Below are 16,712 nucleotides of genomic sequence, written 5' to 3'. Positions count from 1 at the left end.
AAACAGTCAGTCAGTCACATATTCCTTTTGTATATTAAGATTTAGATATACTTAGTTTGAATTTTATAATATACTAGCTGATGCCCGCAGCTTCGCCCGCGTGGATTGGTCAGATCCCCTGCAGCATCAGGATTGAGGAGTTGGAATCCAAATTTTTTATGAAACAATGTCGCAAAGTTCCTCTATCGATTAAAAAAGAAATGACGCAAATCGGTTCAGAAATCTCGGAGATTTTGGTGTACATAGGTAGAAAAACACAACTCCCTTTTTGAAAGTTGGTTAAAAAAGTAGCCTATGTTACACCCTGGTCAATCCTCTACTTGTATGTGAAAACCCCGTCAAAATCGGTCCAGCCGGTCCGAAGATTAGCCTTTTCAAACAGACAGACAGACAGACAAAAATTTCAAAAACGTGTGATTCTATTATAATATCGTTCAAATAACCATATGACCTTAATATGCGGTAGTTATTTGGAAATTACAGACAGACACTCCAATTTTATTTATTAGTATAGAGTATAGATTAAGATTTAAATATACTTAGTCAGTAATTTTCGGGGTTTGGCTTTGACATTGTGCAGATAATTATGTTGTTGGCGTGTGTGTTGCATATGCTGGATATGAATTTATTTCATTTAGGAAAGCTCGCCGTGCGATAATGGGAAATAATGGGATATAACGGCCGACCGCCCGCGGCGCTGCAACGGACGTTTTAACGTTTATCCCTCCTAATTTTTGTTGTTAGACCAGTTGGCGTGTAGCAGAATTGTGTTGATTGGATTATTGTACGTTATAGACAAAATATTATACCTCGTTGCAACTAGAATTTGCTGCATAATGTAACAAATACAGCGTAAATATTATTATGTATAATGGTATAATGACTTCTCACGCGCTATTTTAACTTTGTGTCAAATATCTTGTCAAAAGTACGATTTTAGTCCTTATTTTAAAGCTGAACCTGACTATTTTGGAATTAACCATGTTGGTTTTTATTATTTCTTGTTAGAGAGGCAATATAAATACACACACTGGAAATTTTAACTCTCTACCTATTACAGACGGACGGACGGCCAGCGGAGTCGTAGTATTAGGGTCCCGTAACCCGTTGGCACCCTTTAAGTACGATACCCTAAGAAATAATCCTATTTCACATTCGTCGCTGCGCATGCAAAATCCGCTATGTATTTTTTTAGGATTTTCGATTTTGATGACATTTTGTTTGGTTTTAAAAACTGTGTACGTGTAGAAACTCGTTTTAGTATGTGTGTTGGTTCAAAAGAATATAATCTTTTTAGCTATGTTATTGTGCTTTAAAAGTAAAGAATATTTTTTCAAAAAAAATAAGTTGTCTCCTGAAAACTTGTGATTTTCCACATAGCGCAATTTCAGCGACGATATTATATGGACCAGAAAACTTGCGATGGTAAAGGACTCATCCCTTGTTTTGATTGATTATATATATAGTGGGGCCAAAAAAACTGTCCCTAAGCTCCGAGTGACCTGGGTATACATCATCAATCACCTTCCTTGTGGAATATGAAGTAGGTATTATAATTTGGTGAGTGCTAATACTGTGGAAATATAAAAATATTCATAAATAAAATACTTCTTTCTGAGTTTTATCAATACAAAGTCTTATTTCTACATAGGCGTCTTCAAATTATATTTCCTTTCATCATCTTATATTATACCTACTCTTTTTTGTGATCTCGCAAGAAAATATCAGGAATTTCAGCTTTTACAAATATTCACTAAATTACAAAATGCCAATAGCAAATAAATTGTCAATATGTTTGTAACTTATGCCTGGGACCTCAAATCAAGAGTGAATTAAGCATTTTCTATCCAAGCACGTTACATCCAAGGCTGCATCATCAGTTGCCAGCAGGTCTGATTGTAGCCAAGCGCTAGTCTATAATTTATAAATTAAAATAAAATTGGTCAAGTACAAGTTGGACTCACCCACGAAGGGTCCCGTACCATCGTACAAGAAATAACACTTTTAATTTTTTTGTGATTTATTGATTTATTAAAAAATATCCTCAGTAACGAATACAAATCCAAATCGCATACATACATACTTAGAATATGTAACCACAGTGTATTCACAGTTTTCGGATTTTTCCCTTTACTTGTGCTATAAGACATCGCTGCTTGCCCATGATTCTAGGTTAACGAGAAATACCGTAGATATAAGTTTTGATTCCCTTGACGGGTCTTCACAGACAGATAGACAGGCACACCGACAGTCAACGAAGTGAACCTATAAGGGTTCCTTTTTTATGTGGAAATACGGAACCCTAAAATAATATGATAGATTATTATAATATTAATATAATATGATAGATTAATATGATAGATGATTAAAACATTAAGCGAAGCGAAAGAAAAACAATTTTACTAGGTAGGTATATTTCAGCGTAGGTTTTAGTTTTGATCTTTATCTTGTTCATAATAGGTACGTCTGGATAACTTTAAATGCCAGTACCAAGCAATAAGTTCATAAAAAGATCTGTTTATTCTTGACCTTGTATCAAAGTCACATGTAAGAAGTTTTTTGATACATCTAAGTCTTCGCAATATGTTTTTTTTATGTCTTCAAACTCATTATGTGTTTCTCAAAAAGATTTTGTACGATCTCTTTTGAAACATCAAAGGTCTTTTGGAGTCCCTATCTGCTTATTGATAAATTACTTGATTTAGAATCTTGAGGCTCAGTTGCCAAAAAGCTCTATGTGAGAAAACATTTATCTTTGTTAACAAAAATGGGATCCCCAATCACAAAAACCGTCATAAGCTATATACTAGGTCGTCTACGAAAAGTGACACTTTTAACATGGAATTTGTTTCCTGACCGTTATAATATTATTGTTAATTTGATATGTGTAGTGAGCAACAACTATCATTTTCCTAAAGGTTTTTAAAGTAATGGGAAATAACTATTTACTATTTGTTATGTAATAATAGCCTTCAAGCGCCACAAATTTGTTTTTAGTGCTTTAGGCTTAACCTCGCCTCCTAATAGACATTCAGAGCCCGTCCCTCCCGGCCCTTTCCCTCTCGTCCTCTCGCCGTCTCAGGACTACAATACTCTTCTAATTAATGCGAAATTAACTAAGTGCCGTTGTCGACTTATTAATTAATTATTTTTAGGGTTCCGTACATCAAATGGAAAAGAGGAACCCTTATAGGTTCCCTTTGTTGTCTGTCTGTCTGTCCGACTGTCGACGTGTCTGTCAAGAAAACCTATAGGGTGCTTCCCGTTGACTTAGAATCATGTTTGGCAGGAATTAGCTAGTATTACAAGTGTAAATTAAAAAATTTCAACACCCCCGACAAATCATTTTCAAATAAATAACTATGTATATCTAGGCAACGTCCATCTTGACAGCTTATCATTTGTCAATTGACACTTGAATATTATGAACCTAAGGGTTATCTAACCTTCTTTTCTACAAGAAAACTAGAAAATAGCTCATAACTCTTAAACGGCTGAACCAATTTTTTTGGATTATAGCTAAGAACACTCTCGATCAAGCCACCTTTCAAACAAAAAAAACTAAATTAAAATCGGTTCATTCGTTTAGGCGCTACGATGCCACAGACAGATACACAGATACACAGATACACAGACACACAGATACACAGATACACACGTCAAACTTATAACACCCCTCTTTTTGGGTCGGGGGTTAATAAAATCATGGCCACCGAAACGAAAAAAACAAATTTGTAGAAAATTTGTAAGTATCTATAATCATAGTAGGTACTGTAAGCTTGGCCCATATTAATTATCTATAAAACATAGTTGGCGCCACTCAAATCATAACATCATATTAGAAGGCGTCATTGATTGGCTGAAGTTGTTCAACATCTGATCGATAAACGTACTGTATATAAAATTCTTATAGTTTTTAGTTGATGAATTGTAGCATAATAAAGGATAATATTTGTAATCAATATATAAGATGAAAACATCTTTATTACTTAGATGATTTGTGAAACGAGCTTGATGATTTGTATATTAGTCACTAAGTTTATTCATTGTACAATTTGGATTGGCCGATAACGATAAGATAAAAAGGGGAGTGGCTAATAAACGTGGAGAGGTTACCTGTAAGAGTGGTTTTAAAACGACGACATTCAAAAATATACTAACGTAAGAGGAACAACATTTATTTGACACAAATGTAAAAGTTAATAAATTTAAATATGAAATAAAAGTGTAATAATTTATCATAAAGATTGTGTTTGTGATTTCGTCAGACCTTACCCAAAAGGTCAGAAGTGGGATATCAAGAAAATATAATATTTTCTTGTCACGCTCACGACTCAGAGAAACAAGTGGAAATATACAGAGGAACGAGAAAGAAGTGGAGGTCTAGTAGACCACAGACATTTTGGAGCACAAGGCCAATATTTGGGCCTCAATATATCAAAGTACCTAGTCATGGCATCAAAGGATTTCTGGATAAACGGGTAGGATCTTTCCATGATTTTATTTTTATTGATACCTATTAATGGTAATTTTTTTTTTATTTGTGTGGGTTTTCGTTTTGTTTGTTCTACATTTAGTTATCATTTTGTTAGAAAGCTTTGCTCCGAGTTGGAATGGAAATTATATAACGTTATGATACCTAGAATTACCCACATGTTTATAATTCATCTTGTATATTGGTTATACAAATGCGATCGACCTTCAAATTGTGGTTTAAATAACATTGAGGTATTTAGAAGGCTTATTTTACAATGAAAAATGAAAAATGTTTATTTACAAAATACAGTCTTGTACAATTTTCCTGTGTCTGTGTGGTGGTACCCGCACTAGGTTATCCTGTATCGTGGGTACAATGGAATAGATAGTGAACATAGTGTTAAACAATATAAAAAGTGTGGTTTACTTAATGATGGGCGTTATTGTTACTTTTAAATAGTTTTCAGGATGTATCTACTATGTCCTGCCGGGGTTTTATTTCTCATTAAATGATTTCACAGGTGAATATCTCACGGAACGTGGTATTTCAATCTTCACACTTGTAATCGTGTGCCGAATTAGTTTGGTTAAGAGTTACGATAGGGATTTATTTTCACATAGTGGTTTTGTTTTACGGAAGGTAGGTTCTGGATTTAGGTTCAATCGTTTGCTGCACTCATTGTATAGATAGATGTTTTCCTTTTTCTAGCACACAGTGACGCGATATTATCACACAGCACTCATTGGGCATCTTGAATGTTGTTTTGTGAAATTATTATTTTTTGTAAACCGCTTTGGGATAAGGTAGAAAAAGTTACATGAAATAGCTTTTCGTTTTACGCCTGCCAGTGAAATAATCCGTCTCTACTTGTAATGGTTACTAAGTGATTGGGGATATAAAATGTTAATTGATAAAAATGAAGGTGATCCGTTGTAATAAAGTAATAGTGACCAGGGTTAATAAATTGAGCATTTTGAGAAATATAAATCCTAAAATGGGTGTAAAAGTAGGTTTATCTTATCTGGTTATTCTTTAACTAAATTTAAAATTATGGTAGGTAGGTAGTCAGATAGTTTTAAAATACGGGGTGCATAAATAAGTGTTTTTTTTTTACAAAAGTGAGGAGAAATGTTTTCATTTATCTATTTTTACCACTTGAAACGCGTAATGTTTGAGTTTCAAACATAACTTTGCTGATAACAGCTCACCATGAACAACCCATGGCCGGCCCACTACTGAGCAACAAGTGTCTCCTCACAGAATGAGAAGGGTTTAGGCCGTAGTCTACCACGCTAGATAACAGCTAATTTACTTTTAATACTGGCACAATAATTTGAGTACTACGAGTAGCAGGTAGGTATAGTATATGGGCAGCGGGGTTTTTTTTTTTTTTTACCTGTATTCACGCAATTAACTGTGTACGGCCGCATTTAAATGCAATATGATTTTGTTTTTATTGGATTAACATCGCTTGGCGGGTTAAATTCCTGGCAAATGTTCTATTAAAATTAGAGTAAGTTTTTTTTTAATGGTAATATACCTACAGTACTGCCCTTAGGGCAGGGCGCGATTATAAGTACCTACTACCAAAATACTATTTTCTTTGTTGTACGAAAGAAATTTTAGGCAAATATCTTTGCACTACGCTCGCGTTTGTGGCATGACATTATCCCAGAAATATATTTAAAAAAATTTTCACGCTCGCTTGACTCGCTTCGCGATAGTTCAGTTTCGATATGCATTTAGTTAACGAAACTCTCAGGAAACCACGTTTGTTGTGCTCTCGAAATTGATCAGTCTGTTTGATAAAATCGAAATGCGGTGCCTTATAAATTTCGCTTAGGAGCGCCGGTAGTATCTCATGATAATATGAATAGTGATCATAATTTTTTTTTTAGGCTGATTAAGCATTGAAGGTTTTTCGGCTGGTCTGGCATTTCGCCTGATTTTATGTTTTTGCTTATTTAGCGCGTTCAGGAAAGCTTTGACAACGTTTTATAACATGAGTATATATATATTTTTTTTGTTTTAGTTACCGAAACAGAAAAAAAAAGCATTAAAGATGTGGGACCGAGGGATAAATCTAGTGTGATTTTTGGTTGGATTATGAAGTTGTAGTTAGGGTATTTAAAATAGAAAGATTTCAATTGTAGGAAATGATGTAAAACATGTTGAGGATAAGTTGTGTAATAAAGTCGATAATTCACTTGTTGGATGTCACGCGATCTCATTGCGAGGAGGAATCTTTTTCTTGTCTCTGTTTTTATAAATACGGTGTTCTGACGGGTTTTTTATTTACGTCTCGGATTATTGAATACTTTCGGTGTTTGATTGGACGGTTAGAGGTTGCAAAAGCAATCGCCCTCTAATTAAAACATTTATTTAGGCATTAGTTCAATTTGGATTAAATCTCGCGAAAAGCCACGGTGGCTGTCTCTCGCGCGTCTTGGAAAGACATTCCTAATGCCTGTTTTTCTGAGGGAGGGATGCATTATCAAGTGAGATGAGCTGCAATGTTTGCGGCTGACTATTTTGGAAAATTTGCAATCGTGGCAAGTGGAGTAAAGTTTGACTAAGCTATTTAATGAACAAAGTATATAATGGATTTGGTGAATGGTTATATTATATAACATTTTGATAAATGGATGAATTTGAAGAGTGTATGTATGTGGTTGATGCACATTTGTTTCATATTTTTACTTAAGTTATAAAGTATTACATTTGGTGAGTAGTTATTTATATTTGGTAGGGTAGGTTTGATAAACAGGTAGTTATCTTGATTAATAAGTGAGTTATCATTTTATAAATGCGTACTTTAATGTTTGATGAACTGGTATACTTGATAAATGTGCATATTTTCATACTTCAAAGACAAGTTGTACCTATTAGTTTCTTCAAGCTTTTAGTTGCTGATAATTATATTAACATTCTTTAGAGCGCATGTCCTATGGACGAAATCGTTTATACATACTTTCACTGTTTGAAATGTTACAATCATAAAGATATAGTTATGACTAGAGGGGGTCATAGCTTGTTGCCGCTCTTGTACATCCATGTGTCAACTAGGTATTGTTATCTCAGTATATTTCAGGGAACCTCCGTTCGGGTGAAAGCGATAGCTGTTGGATAAATGCTTGTTGGGTTATCAGAAGACCGTGTAGTCTTCGATGAGGTTACTTGTAAATATTATAGCGAAATAGTAAGTTTAAAAATAGAATGAGGCTAAACTAAAAAAATGAGACAAAGATAAAAAATAATAACTTAAAGCATTGAAACAGCATAAAGTGAAATAGTAACTTACAAACTATACATACATATTTACGAATTATGTAGATAGATATAGTATTACTGGATTATGTATATCAAATAAGAATACTGTCAGCTCATGTTTTGTTTTCGGCGTGGTAATTTTACGCTTAAAACTCATAAGAGATATCATGAGGTTCGCTTTCTGTAAAAGTTATTAGCTTTAACAGTTAATTGATTTATTACATTATTTATTTATTATACACTCAACAAGTAAAAGTATTTTGTTTTGACAAAATCCAAAGAAGTACCTATTGGATTAATAAGGCGAGGTACGAAGCATTGGCTGGATTTTACAACATTTAAAGTTTCCTGTTCATTTTTATCATTGAGTTAATTTGAGGCGGAAGGATCCTCTGGAAATTTTTTAAGATTAAGTTATTAGTAAGAAAGTATATTTTGATTAGGTTAGTTTAAAATGTACAGCCGGTAATTTAAAAAAAATATATATATTTAATTTTACATAATAGGTGAAGCTGGTTGATGCACCAAAAATCGAATTATCATAGGAATTTAATTAAGCTAACATTTTTATTTATTATCAACTTCAAATATACAGTAGCAAACTGATTAGTTGGAATACATGCAGTGATTGGAATATTTAAGTTCCGATAGAAGAATCTATATCGTGGCTTGTTCCTTTATGGACAAGAATATTTTTTTTTGACTCGTGGGACCACTTACACAAAATATCAACGTTCGGTTTGGAGGTCTTCCATGGCTATTCCTACAGTTCCATGACGTATTGAAGAGGTTAACACTTTGTCGCTCATCACATCAACCAGCACGGCATTTGGGTATGATGGATGGATGTAGATAGGTACACATTTGATGGGGGGGGGGGTTTAGTGGTTTGTATCAATAGGAACCAGGGGTTGAATGAGGAAGGCTGAGGACAGTACGTGTGGTGCTTACTAGGGAAGGTTTATGTTCAACAGTGACCTTATGATGATGACGATGTAGATGACGATGATGATGATGATGGACGTACGAGGACGAATCTTTTACGAAACGAATAAAGGAAAATCGAACAGATGCGGGTCATTACGGTTAACATATAAAATAATGTATAAGGTACCTACTTTCTTCTAATCTTTATGATCGATCAGCTTGTGATAGAGATCTTGATGTCGTAGAGAATAGAGATGTATCGAACGGAATATTTATTTCATTTTTTTTCCTGCTATTATGTTGATATCGCTTTTCTCTATGAAAAGGAATTAATGATAAACTAATAGGTATCATTCGGCGGCGAGTCGCGACTGTGTCGTTCCCAGGGTCGAATTTGGTAGTTCTGCTTATGTTACTCGAAACGACAAAGTACGCCATATGGTGCATATTATGGCTAAAATAAAATATATAAGTATCATGTGAAATTATAAATCAAAGATTCTTTTTGCATGTAGATATTATATGGTTAAGAGGCACAAGTGACGCAACTACTGTACCCTGGCGTTTGTTTAACATTGTCCATTAGTACTTCAGAATGTGGATTTTGCTAGGAAAAAAAAAAAAAAAAAAAAAAAAAAAACAATAGGTAATTGTAAGAAATATGGGAAGCGTAATCTGCATTAAAAGAAAAAGTTTGAATTGGAAGCAACCAGGCATAGGATTTTCATACATCCGTAATCACGTTCCTTTCAACTCTCTAACTATCACGGTTCACGATACGCCGTTCACGGTTCAGGCCGTGACGCACGTGCAGACGGACGGAGAGCAGAGGTTTAGAAAATAGGGTCTCGTAGGCACCCTTCGAGGGGTACGGAACTGGAGAAAACTAAATTATAATAATGATAATAGGTTTTCTAGGTTACCAAGTAAAATTACTTCTCTTAGGTCGGATTGTATTATGATGGATGCTTATGAAACAAAATTAAATGAACGGTCTACTCAAAGTGTTTTATGTTTGCAGGATCCAAGGATGTTGGAAATGAATAAATGAGGAAAAGAAAGACCCAAAACTAGGTATGGGTCAGGGACACAAAGTCCCAAGGAAGGAAAGCCCCGAGGTTACGGGCTATGGACAAAAAGTCCTATAGGAGGAAGGAGGTAGACCCTAGGATAAGGGTCATTAAAAATTTGGATCTGGAGGGAAAGAACCCTAGGATAAGGGTCATTAAAAATTTGGATCTGGAGGGAAATAAGGACAATCACATATGTATCCCGGTAGAAGAGAGACGCGCCAAGGCTCGGAATCCGCGATTTTCCAATAAGAAGGGAAGAAGAAAATATGTGCGTAAAACTATTGCGTTGAAAGTGTATGAAAATGTTTTGTGATTTAAATCGAGAACTGGCGGCGATTAACTTTAAGTTTAGAGAGTTTATTTTATCAAAAGGACAAGAAGTTCACTTACACATATTCATATTAAGAATCGCTCCCGATTCTAAATATAAATATAGAAGAAAACATAATCTTTAAAGGTATGGTGACTATACAATAATATAAAAAGTCAAAACACGTTATATTCGTTAACAAACTATACCTACATCTAGCTAAGATATCTATGGTGTTTGACACTGTTTGATTAAACTTTAAACTTTGTAAAAGATTTTTCCTCCAGTATGAGTTTCGGCAAGTACATTATGTAGTAGAGCTAGGTAGTTTACATACCATAATTAGTCCTAGCTTTATGTAATTGTAGCATAATAGGTATGTTCGTTTTGTGTACGATATTTATGAGATTTAGCTTTAAAGTGATGCGTGTATGTACGGACTTTAATAGTATTTTCCTAACAAATAGACATATTTTGAATTTGTATAATTGACTTATATAATATAGTTCATCAGTTTTCTTATATAATTCTTTAGTGGGAAGGAGAGTCTAGTTGGAACAGAACTTTTAACAATTTATTTTGAGATACTTGAAACCCTTTAAAGTAGTTTTTAGTAATTAGTTTTACATGCTCATCCCCAAATCTCTATTGAGTGTTCCTGTAAAATATTGGCTTGTGAGTTATAATTGATGCTTCGGACTTTATGCATATACCTACCTTCTTTGATTAAATTGAGGCCTCCTTTAGTTGCTACTGGTCTCGCAATTTTTGATATCTTTATGATTTTTGAAAAATTATTTATAAATTTAGAGTGTCTGCATCTTTTTATTTTAATATTAGCGGAAGAGAACAGAAAAATGAATTTTAGATTAAAGGCTAAATTTGAGTGCTACTGTAGACTGGCAGGTAAAGTTGCGAGGGTAAATAGTTTGGAATTGAATTGAGTTTATCTGCTATTTTCTAATTATATCGGATGGAAAGGGGTGCTGCGAGTGCTCTAAAATTAAGTTGCAATCATAATCAATACCAATGTATCAATAAAACTGTATATTCCTTCTAGTTAAGTTAGCAAGAATATTAATTTAATTAATTACTATCTTAATTTTTTTTTGTTTTGTTGAACTAAGTCTTTGTCATTTTGGTTGTGAAGTTTACATGTTACTTAAGTTTTAATTTTTTTTTAAAAGCGATGAGACTCGCTTAAAACAGGATGGCCGAGCTGTAAGCTTGGCCCATATTAATTATCTATAAAACATAGTTGGCGCCACTCAAATCATAACATCATATTAGAAGGCGTCATTGATTGGCTGAAGTTGTTCAACATCTGATCGATAAACGTACTGTATATAAAATTCTTATAGTTTTTAGTTGATGAATTGTAGCATAATAAAGGATAATATTTGTAATCAATATATAAGATGAAAACATCTTTATTACTTAGATGATTTGTGAAACGAGCTTGATGATTTGTATATTAGTCACTAAGTTTATTCATTGTACAATTTGGATTGGCCGATAACGATAAGATAAAAAGGGGAGTGGCTAATAAACGTGGAGAGGTTACCTGTAAGAGTGGTTTTAAAACGACGACATTCAAAAATATACTAACGTAAGAGGAACAACATTTATTTGACACAAATGTAAAAGTTAATAAATTTAAATATGAAATAAAAGTGTAATAATTTATCATAAAGATTGTGTTTGTGATTTCGTCAGACCTTACCCAAAAGTACTTACTATTGTATAAACGTTCTGCAGACATTTTGTTTCGTTTTGGTGGCCATGATTCGCCCATTATATGATTTATATTTACCTACTTTATGTAAAAGATAATACAAGAAGAAGTTATAGTTGGTTGATCCCTTCTTTTGATTAATTACATTGGTGCGAAAAACTGTCTCTAAGCCTAAACGTGACCTATACGAGTACTATCATCTATCACTGAAGACAAGATTTATCATAGCTTAGTAACAGCTAAATGTGATTCTAACACTAACCTTTACGTATAAGTACGCTGAAACTGCGATTACCGGCGTTTTGACCCCCGATCCAAGAAGAGGGGTGTTATAAGTTTGACGTGTATATCTGTGTATATGTGTATCTGTGTATCTGTTTGTGGCATCGTAGATCCGAAACTAATGAACCGATTTTAATTTAGTTTTTTTTGTTTGAAAGGTGGCTTGATAGAGAGTGTTCTTAGCTATAATCCAAGAAAATCAGTTCAGCCGTTTGAAAGTTATCAGCTCTTTTCTAGTTACTGTAACCTTCACGTGTCGGGGTGTTATAAATTTTTAATTTACACTTGTTGATTATCACCATTTTAGACCTACACATAAAAAATAAATTGTCTAGTAGGTAAGCAATATCTATTTTTTTTATATGATAACAAAAAAGATATATTGGATAGAATCAGGCGTTACTTTGCGGAAGTTCATGTTTAGCAAGAAACAGTTAAAAATTATTTTGCTATAATCCGCCAACAGAAAAAATCTGTATGGAATCTGTATGGCAGTGCTTGCTTGGGAGCTTGGCTTTATTGCTTGGTTGGGGAGGTAAGCGGTGCTTAGCTTGTAACTGCATGTTTGACCATACAGATTTTTTCTGTTGGCGGATTATAGCAAAATAATTTTTAACTGTTTCTTGCTAAAAAAGATATAATAAAATACCGATCATTGTTATGATAGCTTGTTGAAAACGACAGCTAGTGAGGTATTCAGGACATAGCTGTATAAGTGTTTCCAAGAAGATTGCTCTGTTATTGAATATGCTACGAAAGTGATTTGCTGAGATATCTCTTATTCCTGTTTATTTAGTTTCTATGAATAATGTTCTGGCATGGTAATTGGTAACGTACGAAATCGTAGCGAGGTTCCTCGATGAAATGGTAGACATAACATTCCGCTTATAGCAACGTTTATTTCTCTCGTATACTATTAAATTTTGAAGTAAGTATATAATATTAATTCATATTTATTTACTCTTTAAGGATTCCTTTACTTGTTTAATTAGATTGTTTGTATATTACCTACCGTTTTTAGTGTCATGATATAGTATCCATACTGATATTATAAATGCGAAAGTGTGTCTGTCTGTCTGTATGCTAGGTTTTCACTGCCTAACAGTCTAACAACTCGGCCAAGAAGCTGCACTGCTGTTCCTGGCGGCAATTAGAATTGGATGAGAACTGTCGAACGGTGGCGATTATTTAGATCGGCAACGGTCAAAGTGAAGAGCCCTGCAGAGCCGCCAAACCAACATGACGAAGAAGTGTTACTTCTCAAAGCATTTTTTTTTAATTTTTGACGTGACAACGTCTTATAATTCGATAGAGCCGGCTGCACACACGAAGAAACATGACTCATGCGGCGTTACCTCGCTCTGAGGCGTTCCATGTAAGGCTTGAAGTGCAAGCGAGAGCGTGGAACGAGCGACAAAGAAGCACAATCGGCCTTTGTTGTCACGTTCAACTATCGTCAGTAAACCGACTTTATAGACAACCAATTTTTTTTATTCAGATATAAATTAGCCCTTGACTGCAATCTCACCTGGCGGTAAGTGATGATGCAGTCTAAAATAGAAACGGGCTAACGTCGAAGGGTTATGGCAGTTTTCATAAAATCCATACTCCTTTGGTTTTTACACGGCATCGTACCGGAACGCTAAATCACTTGGCGGTAAGGCTTTGTCGGTAGGGTGGTAACTAGCCACGGCTGAAGCCTCCCACCAGAGCAGACCAGAGATTTAGAAATTTTAAAATTCCAAACTCCTGCCGAATATCGAACCCGGGACCTCCCACTTACCCCTGCGCCAGGGAGGCCGTCGAAAATTCAATATGGAATCAAAACTACGACCTTCTGCTATCAAGCAGGGCGGGCACCAGTGCACTAGAAAGGTCAAATATAATTAAAATATTCCCCTGAATAAATAATATATGATATGGGAGTTATAAAGAAGATCTCATATAGCAGGTAAAGTTATGCGCATACTCAATGTGGAGATATTTGGCAGTTGGTGCTCTGGTTTATACAGCTCTTGAATATCTCGTGGCAATACTGTATAAATCTCATTGATATACAGTTTCAGAGATACTTACTTGATCATCATCAAGCGATCTCCCCGTCTCATTACTGAGCATGGATCTCTGGTGTGGCCGTAGCATACCACGCTGGCCAAGCGCGGATTAGCAGACTTCACACACCTTTGATAACATTATGGAGAACTCTGAGGTTTGCAGGTTTCCTCACGATAATACCTTCACTGTTAAAGCAAGTGTTATTAAAATGCTTACTTAATAAAGCACACATAACTCCGAAAGGTTAGAGCCGCGGTCCTAAATAGCTATCGCTTGGTAATATATTATTAGGCAAGTACAAAATTCAAAAATATTTATAAGATTATTACTAGACTATCATCGGTTTGGAAAGCAGATTTTACTGAACGTAATAGGTAAGTACACCTTTATTATCATACCGACGATAGTAGCCCATGTGGATTTCGCAACATGCTATGAAATTGGGGACAATACCTACGCAGAGAAACTTTGAGCTTTTCTAAAATAACGAAGGTCTGGCCCTCGCTGGCTCTTAATCTTATGGTCTAGACCTTCGTTATTTTATAAAAAAACTGAATGTTTATCTATGTATTGGTTCTTAGTATTGTGGCAACACCCTTTTAAAAGGGTGACTGACAAGGAGTGGCCACGATACAGTCTGGTAATGGATAACGTGATTTCTAATACTCTGGGTTTTATTCTAAGCTAATACTATTCCGAAGAAAAAAGAAAAACAAAATCACTTTACACTTTGACGTAAAAAAAATTAAGACCTTTTTTACCTGTTATCTCCCAAAAGCACCATGATGCAAACTTCATAGTCGCTGATCGTTCTTCCCTGTGTTGGGGACAATACGCAGATAAACTTTCTGCTTTTGTAAACTAGAGAAGGTCTCTCTTTAGCTCTCTCCCTATTATGACTATTAGTTATTAAGTATTATGAAGATATTTATTTCTCTAGTTCTATACTTAACCGATTTCAATCTGAATGAATTTATGTTCATTATGCAAGGAATTCAAACAAATAAACCAACAAAAGAAAAAAGTGCGGCAGCTGTCTCGTAGTTTAATTCATGGAATTCGCTAATTAACGTTTACCTGTCATGAAAATAATATTTTTCTTATTCGCCTGTCGTTTCCAAAACAACATTATTTAACTTAACGAGCCGTCCAACTAAAACTTCACTTTAAATTCCTTCCGTGATACACGTAAATGAATCGGATTAAAACTAGAGATGGGCATGAATGCTACTTTAAGATCATTTTCATTTGGTGAATATTTTTTTTCACAGTGATTTCACAGAGGAATTTTCACCGAAAGTGATCTTTCAATCTTTGTACTTACAATCAGTTTCTACAATAATCTAACTAGGAATATTATTATTATGATCAAGATCAATAACACTGACGTTTCACACGTGGTTTTTGCACGAAAAGTGAATTTTTGCACGTACTTTTTTCATTAGACGTTTTTCTTTTTCTTAACTTCTAAGCTCGAATCGATGACTTTACTTAATCGGGTGATAGTAAACTACGAATAGTAATAATTGTCAAACTTGGTGAATTTTGTTTCGTGATGTTTTACAGGCTACTTAAGTGAAGTAGCAGTGTTACATATGAAAAAGCTTTTCACGTGATTTTTCACATGCTACCTGTGAAATGGTCTCTCTAATTAAAACGTTTACGGCTCTTAGTAAAAAGAAAAATGCGAGTCGGGCAATAAACTCGGATTAAGTTTGTTTATTTTGAACATTTTCGAGAAAGGAGGCGGAATGAACTCGCGGCCACGAAATAAATCGCCGGCTTAAGTTTTACGCTCAACAAATTGAACTAGGACCATAATGAAATTTTGATACTTGTTAGAATGATGTTAAAAAATCTGCCTTTTTAGGATTTAATAATAAAAGTACCTAGGTTTAAGTCCTAGCGCAGACGAACAACTTTAAAGGTCTGACAAATATTGTACTCGTGAAATATCTTAGAGGCTTGTGATTGTTTTTTATTCATGAGAATGCAGTTGACATAAAGTTGGAATATCACAGTTTGCTTAGCTCAGACTTTAATCAAATCAAATCGTTTTTTTAAATTTATTTTAGCAATATAACTCTTATAGCTATTTATATAATACCCTTAAGTCTTGTCAACTTGTCTGGGCGCGCTGCATGAAAGCTACGAGGGTTCCAAACGCGCCCAGTTCTGAGAACGTCTGTGACTCTACTACCAGTTCGGAATACAGATTCTACTGAGAAGAGCCGGTAAGAAATGTAGACCCCCATTTGGTATTTATCCAAATCCTTATTTTAAGATATTCTTAATCTTTAAAAAACCTAAATCTAGAAAGCAGCGAGAAAAAGCTGGTATACAACCAAAATAAGGTCGACCTACAAAATGAAACTTTTCTATTTCTGTACGCATTAAGGTCACCCACTTTTCCACATTTCGTGGAAATTGGAATTCATATACTTAACTCGTTAATGTTACATATTGTTGAAGGACTTTCTCGGTGATGGATACACAACTTAGGGTAGCGATAACAATATTTGAATTACTTAAGTAAGCCACGTATAACTTAAATACATAGGAAATCTCCGAGTCACTCAGTGG

General features: G+C 34.6%; 1 protein-coding gene and 1 long non-coding RNA gene across 2 annotated transcripts in view; both read right to left on the bottom strand.

Moving 5' to 3' along the window:
• Positions 1-16,712, bottom strand: part of LOC123874214 (hemicentin-2-like) — a 233,122-nt gene that overhangs the window by 94,604 nt on the left and 121,806 nt on the right. The gene's annotated exons all lie outside the window — the stretch shown is intronic.
• LOC123874220 lies at positions 5,718-16,371 on the bottom strand. Its single transcript, XR_006797863.1, has 4 exons — positions 16,313-16,371; positions 15,754-15,760; positions 15,595-15,596; positions 5,718-5,730 (listed from the first exon to the last, which is right to left on the bottom strand). It is a non-coding gene; the product is annotated as an uncharacterized LOC123874220 (long non-coding RNA).

The sequence above is a fragment of the Maniola jurtina genome, chromosome 18 (assembly GCF_905333055.1).
Source record: "Maniola jurtina chromosome 18, ilManJurt1.1, whole genome shotgun sequence".
Taxonomy (NCBI): Eukaryota; Metazoa; Arthropoda; class Insecta; order Lepidoptera; family Nymphalidae; genus Maniola; species Maniola jurtina.
This window is presented reverse-complemented; position numbering and strand designations above follow the sequence as displayed.